This window comes from Mauremys mutica, chromosome 17, assembly GCF_020497125.1.
Source record: "Mauremys mutica isolate MM-2020 ecotype Southern chromosome 17, ASM2049712v1, whole genome shotgun sequence".
In the NCBI taxonomy this organism is placed as follows: Eukaryota; Metazoa; Chordata; order Testudines; family Geoemydidae; genus Mauremys; species Mauremys mutica.
This window is the reverse complement of record NC_059088.1, coordinates 12,421,249-12,435,838: the sequence shown is the minus strand read 5'-3', so window position 1 is coordinate 12,435,838 and position 14,590 is coordinate 12,421,249. Positions and strand designations below refer to the sequence as shown.

General features: G+C 43.4%; 1 long non-coding RNA gene across 1 annotated transcript; it reads right to left on the bottom strand.

Moving 5' to 3' along the window:
* Positions 1–443: 443 nt before the first annotated feature.
* LOC123351467 lies at positions 444–13,640 on the bottom strand. Its single transcript, XR_006574030.1, has 4 exons — positions 13,606–13,640; positions 11,209–11,241; positions 2,666–2,689; positions 444–591 (listed from the first exon to the last, which is right to left on the bottom strand). It is a non-coding gene; the product is annotated as an uncharacterized LOC123351467 (long non-coding RNA).
* Positions 13,641–14,590: the final 950 nt, after the last annotated feature.

The following is a 14,590-nucleotide window of genomic DNA, read 5'->3' as shown; positions in this document are numbered from 1 at the left end:
GTGTAGTTCTGTAGCTCAGTTTACAGATACTCTGCCCTCCTGCTCTTGTGGATTTGTGTGTCATTCCATTATTCATTTTCCCCAGTGCTGCTGCTTTCCCGGTTTCCCCACTGAGGGAGAGGGAGCAATACTGGAGAACAGAGTGTCTTTCCCCCTGATATAGTAATCATTGCCTACAAGGAGTTTAGAATTGACTAACAATAGTGTCAGCCTTTACAGTGGAGCTAATCCAATGCCAGCCTGGAAGGAAATGTACTTACTAAAAAGTAAAAAAACAACAGCTACTGAACATTTTGTGTGCATTTGTATTTATTTTAATTTTTGCAAAGCTCTCGTCATCCCCCAGGGCAGCTGCAGGACAGAGCTCAGTGTCCCTCCACTCCCTGTTACATCCAAAAGAGTAAAAAATCAATGGCTGTCACAGTAATCAGCTAGAGGCCCATTCAGTATGATTCATGATTTTCAGTCAGCATTTGATTGGTGAGAGAGTTGTGAAGCAGGAGCACAGGAAGCATAATGGCAGGTGTCGTCATCGAAGTCAGCCAATCCGGTTTCGTCAGTGTTTGAGTTATTAATTCATAATTCTTAGTCCTGGGGAGAGATGGCAAACGGTCATTCCCTGAAACCCACAGGGAATCAGACAAGAGCCCTCCCCCACTCCCTGAAGAAGTTTAGTCCCTTTCTAGCCCCATACAGCTGTGGGTGGCAGACAGCATTCCGCTTACAGTATTGTGCATTGTACAACAGTGCCCTTTACAAACTGCTATTGATGGCACTGGATGGGGAGATGAGGGAGGAGAGGGCGAGGGGAGATTTGGGAGGGCTGGAACTCAGCTCTTGGATTTGTTAAAGGGAAGGGCTATTTTTGAAATTGAAACTTTCTTTGGGGGATTTGAGCTACCACTGGGATTTATGTGCTGGTTCGCACACTCGTCAGATCCCTGCCAGTGTGTCAGTATTTATATGGAAAGGGAGAGTTTATTCTGTCTGGCCTGGGGAGAGGGTGACAGGAGGGAAGGGGAAGAAGCCATTGTGCTTGAAGGGGCAGCCCAGTGATGTTGAGAGTAGCCCTCTGCCCCGCTCCTGATTTGTGGTGCATGAACCTGGTGGTGAAACGGCTGCTGTGAGATCAGGAAAAGTGGTTGTGGAAAGGAAGCATGTCACAAAGCCAGTGCTGTTACAGTCTTCCAGGTTTAGCTAATGGAAGCCCCCGAGCACCCACAGCATTGGCGCCTATGCTCCTCAGAGGCAACAAGCACACTGTTCCCCAGTTCTTTTGGGCCCCTATTCTGTGGCCTCCACATCTCTGGTGGTTCTCCATCCTTGTTACCTCTCTTCTCCTGCAGCCCTCAGTTAGGTCTTCTGCAAGAGGGCTCCCCACAGTGTTCCACACTTTATGCCCCTTTGCCTGTGAGTCCTACCCCTGCTAAGCAACGTCTCCTGGGAGCCTTGATCTAGAAACAACCCTCTGCTTCTTGGCTCAGCCTGCCCTGACTGAGCTAGTTTGTCCCCTTTATCTAGGGACCTCTGCACACAGCTTCTGTCCAGCAGGGTTTCCGTGCTCTGGCCAGTTCTCTTCAATGGCTGCCATCCACAGCACTGTCCTAACAGCTCTTGGAAATTCTCTCTCTGCACAGGTCTCTTCCCCAACATCTTCCACTGCTGCCTTCTCAGCTCTCATACAGCTCTCTCCTAGCAATTCTTAACAGCTCCCTGTTTCTCCAACCTGACTTCTTTCTCAACTGCTGCCTGAGTCTTTATAGAGGCCAGGAGCCCTCTATCAGGACCCACTGGGAGGCACCTAACTAGTTACAGGTGAACTGGACCCATTCCCTATTACATAAATCCAACCATCAAACAGGGAAGTTACTGAGGGACAAGGTGGAATCTCCATCACTCGAAGTCTGTCAATCAAGTCTTGGCATAAAATTTGCATGAGCAACTAAGTGACTTAGGAGTCCAAGTCCCACATTCAAAATTGACACAGGCACTTAGGAGCCTGAGTCCTGGTGAAAGTCCGGGGGTATGAAGTGCCAAAGTGAACCTCATTTTTGAAAACGCAACTCACAGTCTTAAAACATGTAGGCGCTGTTGAGGACTTTACACAGGATATCTTTCTTTAATGTGTGCCCTGGCTCACCTAGAAATCATGGGCTAGTTGCAGGAATGACTGGATAAAATTCCCTGGACTGTGTTATGCAGGAGGTCAGGCCAGCTGAATGGAATGGTCCTTTCTGGCCTTCAAATGTATGAATCTATGTATTGTGCTAGTGGTGTTCTCTGTTATTAACATAAATTTGAGCCTGGCACTCACCCATCCCCTCTCTAACTACCAGAGAAGCAGGAAAATGACACCTCATAAACTAAAAGGTAAAGCTTGGTTTCTGCTTGCTAGTTGTTATTCCTTGGCATGGACTAAAGGCAGCAGCTGAAACAAACAGTTTCATGCCATTCGCAGATGCTGCTCGGTGGGGGACCCTTCTGTGTCTGGGCTGGTGGACAGCAGTAAGAGAGGGGGTCACTTTTTTCCTTTCACTGAGGTTGTACCATAAAATATACTAAGGGTGCCTCCTTTAACTCAAATGGCTTCAGTCTCAATTCCCATTCTGAGAGCTGCCAAGATAATGCAAGAGATTGACCAAGAGAGAGAACTTGAGATACTCACCACAGATCATTTCCCCAGTAGACGCTTTAGAGGAAAAAAAAACAAGAAAGTTATGTGTTTCCATTGACTTCCTGTGTCATTGGAATGAGGCTGGTTAGCTCCTATTCCTGGCAGAAGCAGCTGAGGTGCTTGTGTCATGGCAAATTGCCCCAGAGCCCCTACTGACTTCTGTTGTAGCCCAGGGTGCTTGGCACCTTTTGAAATCAAGCCCCAGGCATCTATACTTGAAACCCACAAATGTGAGATCCCCTAAATGAGTGATAACTTTTCCTGCTGTTGGCCTAAATGCGTAAGGGAAACGGCATAATAAGCTAATGTCAATCAGTGAGGGCCTCTGTTTCTCCAGCACACAAACATCTTAGAACCATATGTACACACTGAATCTGAGACTTAGACAAAAGCTGCTTTTAATCTATCTAAACACAATAATAGATGTAAAGAATGTTCTTAATAAGTGAGGAGAACCTTTTATCCTCCTTCCTGCTCACTCAGAGAATCCAAACTCAGCTACAGGGAAAATGCTAAAATACTGTCCATGAACAGTTCACCTTTGGGCAAAGAGGAACGCACAGACATGTCAGATCATATTTCTGAGAGAAAATCGTCATTATAATAGAGAGTATGTTATTCCTACCTGTTTCTTTCATTGTTACCATCAGCATTTGTACGAGCCCAGTGATGCTTCCCTTTGGCAGGGGACGGAGACAAGGAGAATGGCAGCTATAGATTGATTGATTGATTTTGACCACCAGGTTATAAAGCAACACCTGAAACTCCAGATTTTGAAACATAGGTGTGACACTCTATACCTTGGGGGAGCGGCCTGTAGCCCCCATAATTCCTCATTTTTATATAACCATGATCTTGCATATAAAGCATGCCTGGTAAGGTATCAGGGGAAAGGTTATGATCTGCTGAAAGACATTGTTCTATCTAAATATGTGTAGCACCAATTAATATGAAATTATAAGAATGGTTGTTGTATGGTTTTCAGTAAAATATGCTGTGGATGTGGGAGGCACCGAGATACTAGCTACACAGAGTAAATGACAAGGGAGGTAACCAACACCGGGGTGGGTGCTGTTGAACAGACATCACCAGCCATTGTCCAGCAAGGGAGCTACAATGCAATGACTCACCTGCATGAGGCCACACCAAGGGAATTGCTCAACCTTGCCTTGGGACTTATGACACATGTTTATATATTATTTTATTTTGGTAACTAACTCTGGCTTTTCACCTATCACTTAATATCACTTAAAATCTATCTTTTGTGGTCAAAAAATTGTTAAACTGTTTATCGTTACCAGTGAGTTTGTATGAAGTGTGTGGCAAAACTCAGGTTTGCGAAGGCTGGTGTATATCTACTTTCCATTGATGAAGTGGTGAACCAATTAATAAATTTGCATTGCTCATCTTGAGCAGTGGAAATGGTATATTCCTTAGGTACAGTGCTGGGAACAGTGGGGATTTGGCTGTTGCCTTTCTCTGTGTGATTTATGAGCAGCTCTGGGAGCATTCATGCAATCCACCTGGGTGTGGGGCTCTACATGTGGTTGTGCTGAGTGATAACAGCACCTGGAGGGGTTTGCTGCTGATCATTAGCAAGGCATTGTGAGAGACAGTCTAGGGCTGGAAAGAGTTAAGGGGGCACAGAAGTCCCACAGTCCTAGGCTGCACGCCGGGGATCCTGTCACAATGGGAACCATTTTATTGGTCTGATCTCCCATCATGAGAGAAAGTAGGATGGCCAGGGATTGCTGACTTAGTAGAATTGCTAACCCTACCCATTAAGGGAATGGGCATCCATCACTTAACCTGGCCTCTGTTAAGATTATCAGGGTAATGTAGCAGACTCATAAAGCAACGTGAATTTGCAGTACTCACAGGCACAGCACCACTGGTGCTGCGAATCACTGCTCTGACTCCAGTGAAGCTAGATCAGTTTACTCTGGTGCATCTCCAATACAGAGATGTGGATTTGCACCCATTTGGAATCTGGCCCATTGACTCCTCTGGAACTATGCATAATTTACACCAGCTGGGGATCTGGCCCCACTCACTTTTTTAGAGCTAAGACTGATTTCCATCAGTTGGGCATTTGGCCCCACTAACTTTCATCAAGCTATAGATGAGTGACACCAGTTGTTGATCTATCCCCACTTATTTAATTGTGACAGCACCAATTTACATCATCTGGGAATCTGCTCCCTTGCATGCAGATTCTCAGGATTTCCAGTGAATCACAGCTCATATTATGCATGACTCCATCTGGGACCTGGTCATAATGAAGAGAGACCACAGAAATGCAATAAATTGCCTACTTGTATAATGGGAGAATTGAAACTGCAAGGAACCCTGGGATTAACTCTTAGACACTCTTGAGGGACTTGGAAGCCCTTAGCTTTGTGTTTTGCCTCTCTTTCCACGTGTGTCTAGGCTATTCCAGCTGAACACTGGGCTCAGGGTTCAGGTTTGCTAAGAGGTACTGAGATAATATAAAACAGCTGGACAGCAAAATAATTTTGAGTACTCAACCTAAAACCTCTAGCTGGCTTCATGCCCTTCTGGAAGAAAATAGTTTTATAGTAGAATCAAGAAACGCCCTTCTCCAATATCACTTCAGTGTAGATGATTCCTCACAATGGCAACAGCTTTACCAGGAAGTTCTACACTAGCAGCGCTTTGACAAATATGACAAAACGCAAAGAAGGCACCAATGTAGGATTTCTAAAGATAGCTACAGCACTCAACCCAAGGTTTAAAAATCTGAAGTGCCTTCCAAAGTCTGAGAAGGATGAGACGTGGGGTGAGATTAAACTCTAGATTCTGGAACATGGGAACTTCCTTTCTTGACTCTGACCAATCAAGATAAGAATTAGAGCTGGTCAAAAAATTTTCCTAATTAATTTTTGTAAAAAAAAAAATTGTAAACTTTTTTACAGAACACTAACTAATACTTTTTTTTTTAAACAAAATCAGGCATGAAAAAGTTTTGCATCTTTTTCATCTACTTTTCCCCCGTTTTTTTCTTCTTCTCTGGAGCTCTTTGAAAAATTATAAATGTGTACATTTCAAAGAAAAATAGCATTTCAACTCTATTTGCAAATTGGACCCTGGGGAATCAAATTAAAAAATTCAATACTTTTTTTGGTTTTTATTTTCATTGAAAAATCAGAAAAAATGGAAGAAACTTTTTTCATTAATTTTCGTTTTGGAAAAAAAATTAATGAAAAATAAAAAATATATTAAAGTGTCAGATTTTCAACTTGCTCTTCATTTTTCTCATTTCAAAAATGGCTGAGCATCTTGTTTCTTGTTTTCAAAAAAGATAGTAAACATATGAGGAGCACTCAATGCACAGCAGCGTGTAGTCACTATTTTAGAAAATGAAGTCCAAGTCATCTGTGCTTGAGCCCCAAAAGAATGAGATCCCCGAGATCACTAACCACTACTGCACTTGTTGGTCTAAATGAGTAATAGATATGGAAGAGTAAGAGATATCGAACCGCGATAATAGATCTAAAGAACATTGTTAATGTTTGACAAAAACTCTGTAACCTTCTCTCCCCACTAATGCTACTCAGGGTCTGTCTACACATAAAACACTACATCAACATAGTGCAAGGCTACAGGTGCGCCGCTGCAGCGCTTCACTGTAGACACTTGATACAGTGACGGGAGCCGGGTTCTCCCATTGCTGCAGGTAACCACCTCCCCTGGAGGCAGCAGCTAGGTCTAGGGCAAAATTCTTCAATAGACCTAGCACTGTCTACACGGAGTTAAATCAGGATAACTGCTTTCATGTAGTTTTGCTGATATGTGTTTTCAGTGTAGATGGGCCTCAGAGAATTCAAACTCAGCTACAGGGAATGCTAAGATATCGTCCCAGAACAATCCACCTTTGGCAGAAAGGAAACAGGAGACATTTCAGGTTATATTTCACAGAGAAAATCATCATTACAATAGAAAGTATTACCGCTAGTAGTATTTCCATTTTTACCAGTAGCGCTTCTAGCGGGAAAAAGCAGCTTCCCTTTTGGTAAAAGATGGAGATGGGGAGAAAAGCAGCCATGATCAGGAGCTTAATCTTGGTTTTTATTTGTTTCTTCTGATTATGAAGTCCAAAGTGTGGCAGAGGAGTTAGCAGCTCTCTTTTTATACCATTGGTCATATCTGTCTACACATAAAACACTACATCAGCGTGGAGAGGTCCAGGTACTCTCCATGCCAAATTTATACGTTGAGAGTGAGAACAACAGTATAACAACAGATATAGACAGAGGGGGAGGGTTAGGTGTAAGGAAGGGGGGGGGGGACGGATACTAGACCGACAGGTCATACTGGTAGTACTGTGTCCCTACCAAGTTGGGTGAAAAGGGTGAGAGGAGCCAAACAGCAAAAATTAGGATGTTTGTTCACCAATGCGAGACGCTTAGGTAACAAAATGGAGGAACTAGAGCTCCTGGTTCGAGAATTGAAACCGGATATCATAGGAATAACCGAAACATGGTGGAACGGTAGCCATGACTGGAGTACAGGTATGGAAGGGTATGTGCTGTTTAGGAAAGACCGATACAAAGGTAAAGGTGGGGGAGTAGCATTGTATGTCAATAATGAGGTGAAATGTAACGAAATAACTAGCAATGCAATGGATAATACGGAGTCTGTTTGGGCAATGGTGACATTGGGGAAGAAAACTACTAGAGTGTCCCCTGGGATAGTGATTGGGGTGTGCTATAGACCGCCGGGATCTAGCCTGGATATGGATAGAGAGCTCTTTAATGTTTTTAAGGAGGTAAATACTAATAGGAACTGTATGATCATGGGAGATTTTAACTTCCCGGATATAGACTGGGAAACAAATGCTAGTAATAATAATAGGGCTCAGCTTTTCCTAGACGTGATTGCTGATGAATTCCTTCATCAAGTAGTTGCTGAACCGACGAGGGGGGATGCCATTTTAGATCTGATTTTGTAAGTAACGAGGACCTTGTTGAGGAAATAGTTGTAGGGGACAACCTTGGCTCGAGTGATCATGAGCTAATTCGTTTCAAAATAAATGGAAGGATAAACAAAATTGCATCTGAGACTAAGGTTTACGATTTCAAAAGGGCTAACTTTACTAAATTGAGGCAACTATGTAGGGAAGTGGATTGGACTAACATATTTAGGGATCTAAAGGCGGAAGACGCCTGGGGTTATTTCAGGTTGAAGTTGCAGGAGCTGTCAGAGGCCTGTATCCCGAGAAAGGGAAAACGGTTCGTTGGTAACTGTTTTAGACCGAGCTGGATGAGCAAGCGTCTTAGAGGAGTGATTAAGAAAAAACAGAAAGCATACAAGGAGTGGAAAATGGGAGGGATCAGCAAAGAAACCTACCTTATTGAGGTCAGAGGGTGTAGGGAAGCAGTGAGAAAGGCAAAGAGCCGGGTGGAGATGGACCTAGCGAAGGGGATTAAAACCAATAGCAAAAGGTTTTTTAGCCATATAAATAGGAAGAAAACCAAGAAGGAAGAAGTGGGACCGCTTAAAACTTTAAACGGAGTGGAGATTAGGGATAATCTTGGCATGGCACAATATCTGAACGAATATTTTGCCTCGGTCTTTAATGAGGCTAATGAAGGGCTAAGGAATAGTGATAGAGGGACTGATGGGAATGAAGATATGGGGGTAGACATTACGGTATCTGAGGTGGAAGCCAAACTTGAACAGCTTAACGGAAGTAAATTGGGGGGCCCGGATAATCTTCATCCTAGAATATTAAGGGAATTGGCGAGTGAAATTGCAAGCCCGTTAGCGATGATTTTTAATAAATCTCTAAACTCGGGGATTGTACCGTTTGACTGGAGATTAGCTAATATAGTTCCTATATTCAAGAAGGGGAAAAAAAGTGACCCGAGTAACTACAGGCCTGTTAGTTTAACATCTGTAGTATGCAAAGTCATGGAAAAATTTTTAAAGGAGAGAGTGGTTATGGACCTTGAGGCCGATGGCAACTGGGACAAATTACAGCATGGTTTTACGAAAGGTAGATCGTGCCAAACCAACCTGATCTCCTTCTTTGAGAAAGTAACAGATTTTTTAGACAAGGGAAATGCGGTGGATCTAATATATCTTGATTTCAGTAAGGCGTTTGATACGGTACCGCATGAGGAATTACTGGTTAAATTGGAAAAGATGGGGATCGAAATGAAAATCCAGAGGTGGATAAGAAGCTGGTTAAAGGGGAGACTGCAGAGGGTCGTTTTGAAGGGTGATCTGTCGGGTTGGAGGGGGGTTACCAGTGGAGTTCCTCAAGGTTCGGTTTTGGATCTGATTTTATTCAATCTATTTATCTCTGACCTCGTAACCAAAAGTAGGAGTGGGCTGATAAAGTTTGCGGATGACACAAAGTTGGGAGGTATTGCCAATTCGGAAAAGGATCGGGATATCCTCCAGGGAGATTTGGATGACCTTGTAAACTGGAGTATTAGTAACAGGATGAAATACAATAGTGAAAAGTGTAAGGTTATGCATTTAGGGATGACTAACAAGAATTTTAGTTATAAGCTGGGGACGCACCAGTTGGAAGTAACGGAGGAGGAGAAGGACCTAGGAGTCCTGGTTGATCGTAGGATGACTATGAGTAGGCAATGTGATGTGGCCGCTAAAAAAGCTAATGCGGTCTTGGGATGCATTAGGCGAGGTATTTCTAGTAGAGATAAGGAGGTGCTAGTCCCGTTATATATGGCGTTGGTGAGACCTCATTTGGAGTATTGTGTGCAGTTTTGGTCTCCCATGTTTAAGAAGGATGAATTCAAACTGGAACGGGTACAAAGAAGGGCCACTAGAATGAAAAAAAAAAGGGGATAGAGAATAAGACTGAGAATATATTATTGCCCTTATATAAATCCATGGTACGCCTACATCTCGAACACTGTGTACAGATGTGGTCTCCTCACCTCAAAAAAGATATTCTAGCACTAGAAAAGGTTCAGAAAAGGGCAACTAAAATTATTAGGCGTTTAGAGAGGGTCCCATACGAGGAAAGATTAAAGAGGCTAGGACTAATTCAGCTTGGAAAAGAGAAGACTAAGGGGGGACATGATAGAGGTATATAAAATCATGAGTGATGTTGAGAAAGTGGATAAGGAAAAGTTATTTACTTATTCCCATAATACAAGAACTAGGGGTCACCAAATGAAATTAATAGGCAGCAGGTTTAAAACAAATAAAAGGAAGTTCTTCTTCACGCAGCGCACAGTCAACTTGTGGAACTCCTTACCTGAGGAGGTTGTGAAGGCTAGGACTATAACAATGTTTAAAAGGGGACTGGATAAATTCATGGTGGCTAAGTCCATAAATGGCTATTAGCCAGGATGGGTAAGAATGGTGTCCCTAGCCTCTGTTCGTCAGAGGATGGAGATGGATGGCAGGAGAGAGATCACTTGATCATTACCTGTTAGATTCACTCCCTCTGGGGCACCTGGCATTGGCCACTGTCGGTAGACAGATACTGGGCTAGATGGACCTTTGGTCTGACCCGGTACGGCCTTTCTTATGTTCTTATGAACCGAGGAATGGAAAGCCTGTCGTATGAAAGGAGACTTGAGGAGCTCGGTTTGTTTTCCTTAACCAAAAGAAGGATAAGAGGAGATATGATTGCACTCTTTAAATATATCAGAGGGATAAATACCAGGGAAGGAGAGGAATTATTTCAGCTCAGGGCTAATGTGGACACGAGGACAAACGGATATAAATTGTCAGTCAGGAAATTTAGGCTTGAAATTATATGAAGGTTTCTAACCATCAGAGGAGTGCAATTCTGGAACAGCCTACCGAGGGAAACAGTGGGGGCGAAGGACCTCCATGACTTTAAGATTAAGCTGGATAAGTTTATGGAGGGGATGGTATGATAGGATAACGGGTTTAGTCAATAGGTCAATAACATGCCACAATGGTCATTAGTACAAAGGGTCAATGATAGGATATTGTTAGCCTTTTTCCAGAGGGTCTGGCTGGAGAGTCTTGCCCGCATGCTTGGGGTTCAGCTGATCGCCATATTTGGGGTCGGGAAGGAATTTTCCTCCAGGGTAGATTGGCAGTTGCCCTGGAGGTTTTTCGCCTTCCTCCGAAGCATGGGGCAGGGGTCGCTTGCTGGTGGATTATCTGCTACTAGAAGTCTTTAAATCATGATTTGGAGCATTCAACAGCAGAGTCAAGGGAGAGAATTATATCAGGAGTGGGTGGATCAGCTTATGTGGCCTGCATCTTGCAGGAGGTCAGACTAGATGATCATAATGGTCCCTTCTGATCTTGAATTCTATGATTCTATGATCTGACATTACAAGCCTAATTGTCCAAATCTAACACTGAGATTGTCAAAGAGACCAATGGCCTTCCTGAATAAGAAAATTTCAGAGAGTTCATTCAACTCCCCCTGCATTGTGGCTATATGCGTCCACGCTGTTCCACCTGACCATTGGCCTCAGGAGTTGGGCTTGTGAAGAGATACTGATGTAATATAAAACAACCTGACAATAAAATTTATCTTGAGTACTCACGTCAACAGTATTTCCAGCTAGATCCAAGACAGTCTGCAAGGAAATAGAGCAGGATCAGGTAATTCCCAACTTTCTCCAGTATCATCTCATGTAGCTGATTCTTCACAATGACAATAGCTTTACCAGACCAGGTCTATACTAGGAGCACTTTGCCAGTATAGCATATTCCTCCCAGAGTGAAATAAGGCCATGTCTACACTACATAGCATAGCCTTAGACTAGATACTGCATATGCCGACAGAAGGTCTTCTTCCGCCGATATAGGGACATCATCTCCCCAATCAATGTTCAGTATGATGATAAAATCACCCTTCTGTTGGTGTAGCTGCATCTATACCAGGGATTGTCTGGCATAGCTGTGTTTTCCAGGAAGGATGATTTTTTCACACTCCTAACAGAAATAACTCTTCTGGCAGAATTTTGTAGCATAGACCAGACCCCCGAAAATTGTCACTATTTTTTCTGTAATTTTTTTCCATGTATCTGACAAAATAGGGCCATGTCTATGCTACAGAGTCTATTCCCACATACATCCCAGAGTACAGGCTGCATATGCTGACATAAGGACTTGTTCTGACCTAATAACACCACCTCTCTGCTTGACTTTCAGTAAGATGAGACTCACCCTTGTGTTGGTATAGTTGCCTCTATGCCGGAGATTTTTCAGCACAGCTGTTTTCCAAGAGGGAGTGATTTTTTTTTTCACCCGCTAGCCAATATAGCAATGCTGGCAGAACTTTTTAGTGTAAACCAGGTGCAGCAATACCAGCAAAACCACAGAGTGCAATAGTAGAATTTCTGTCCTGTAAACACTCGCTACCATGACGGGAGGGACTCTTCTGTTGATTTAGTTAACCCACATCCCTTTGGGGCAGTACGTAGGTTGAGTGTAAAATTCTTCCACCTATCTAGCACTGTCTACAATGAGGGTTAGGTTGGAATAGCTACTTCTTTCAGGAGTGTGGATTTTTCACGCTCATGAGAGCTGTAGCTATATCAGTGTGAGTTTTCAGTAGAGAAGGTGTCTCCGACAATTCAAGCTCACCCACAGGGAATGCTAAGAGATTGTCAGAGAACAATTCATCATTGAGCAGAAAGAAAAAGGAGACACTTAAATTCATATTTCACGAAGAAAATCATCATTCTAATATAAAGTATTAATCCTAGTAGTACTTTCACTTTTACCAGCAGAGCTTCTACCGGCAAAGCACTACTTCCCTTTTGTTAAAGAATGGAGTTGGGGGGAAGGGCATCCAGGATTTGGAGCTTAATGTTGGTTTCCGTTTGTTTCTTCCGATTAATGGAGTATTGAGTCTGAGGGGTTTACAGCTCCATTGATACCATGGTTCGTATATGACGTTACAAGCCTGATTGCTCGGATTCAACACCTAGTTTGTTAAAGAGACCAGTCTCCTTTATCAATGAGGAAAGGTTAGAGTTGATTTACCTCCCTGTGTAATATGGCAATATGCTGTCCCTAGAGTTTCTGAACATAGCCTTTATGGTGTGGAAGGGGTCTGTAATCATAGCTGGCCTTATGACCACCAATTTATAAAGCAGCACCTGAAACTCCCGATGCTGAACATGATTCCCAGACCAATAAGAGAGAGACTAAGATTGCCAGGGATCTCTCACTTAATAGAATTGCTAACCCTAACCATTAAGGGAATGGACTTCTGCCATTTAATCTGGCCTCTGACTGTTAAAAGTATCAGGGTAATATAACAGACTCTTTAAGCAAAGTGAATTTGCAGTACTCAAGGGCAGAGCACCACTGATGCTGCTAACCGCTGTCCTGCCTCCAATGGAGCTACCTCGGTTTAGCCTGGAGCATTAACTCCAATACAGGAATGCTGATTTACACCCATTTGGAATCTGGCCCGTTGACTCCAGTGAAGCTATGGATAATTTACTCCAGAAGGGGATCTGGCCCCTTTGACTTTACTGGAGCAATGGTTGATTTACACCTGTTGATCTGTCTCCACTTACTTTGATAGAGCAACACTAATTTACCCCAGCGTGGGATCTACTCCCTTGTATAGATGAGGCCATGTGTGTGATTGTCCATGGTGATACTATTATCCCCAGTCTCTCAGATGTAGAATGACAGGATTCCCAGTGTATCACAGCTCACAGTATGTATGACTCCACCTGGGAAGTGATTATAATGAACAGAGCCCACAGGAACCCAGTATAATAGGAGAACTGAAACTGCAAAGAACACTTGGATTAATACTTACATGCCCCCATGGGACTTGGAAGCCCATTGCTTTGTGTTTTGTGCCAGTCTTTGAACATGTGTCTAGGATTTTCCATAGGTCTCAGGGTTCAGGCTTGCTAAGAGGTACTGAGATAATATAAAACAGCCTGACAATAAAGTAAATCTACACTACTCACCTTAACAGCTCCTCGAACTGGACTCACGACTCCCTGTAAGGAGATAGTTAGGAGTTACTTCACCCTCCTCTTTCTCCAATATCATTTCAATAGCTGATTCCTCCCAATGGCAATAGCTTTCCCAGGTCGGTTCTACAGTAGGAGCGCTTTGCCAGTATAGCCATACTGGTATATTAGTGCGCTTTTGCAAGTATCGCATATTTCCCCCCTACACACACACACACCCCACCCCCAATGCAAAATACGGCCACGTATGCATTACACTGCATTGCCCCGCGGAACAGGCTGTGCATGCCAATATAGGCACTCCACCTCCCCGATGGATGTTCAGTATGCTGACAGAATCACCCTTCTAGTCATGGACCCCAGTCCCCTGATCATTTTTGTTGCCATTTTCGTTGTCGACGCAAGACTCCAGTATGGCATACCCCATACCACTGACGCTGCTAACCACTGTCCTGCCTCCAATGGAGCTACCTCGGTTTAGCCTGGAGCATTAACTCCAGTACAGGAATACTGATTTACACTCATTTGGAATCTGGCCCGTTGACTCCAGTGAAGCTGTGGATAATTTAATAACAGGAGTTAGCAGCTCTCTTTTTATACCATTGGTCATATCTGACATTACAGTTGTCCAAACCCAACGCTGAGATTGTCAAAGAGACCAATGACCTTTATCAATAAGGAAATTTCAGAGAGTTCATTTAACTCCCCCTGCATTATGGCTATGTGCGTCCACGCTGTTCCACCTGACCATTTTTCTCAGGAGTTGAGCTTACGAAGAGATACTGATGTAATATAAAGCAACCTGGCAATAAAATTTATCTTGAGTACTCACGTCAACATTTCCAGCTGGATCCACAACATTCTGCAAGGAAATAGAGCAGGATCAGTTAATTCCCAACTTTCTCCAATATCATTCCACGTAGCTGATTCTCGACAATGACAATAGCTTTACCAGGCCAGGTCTATACTAGGAGCACTT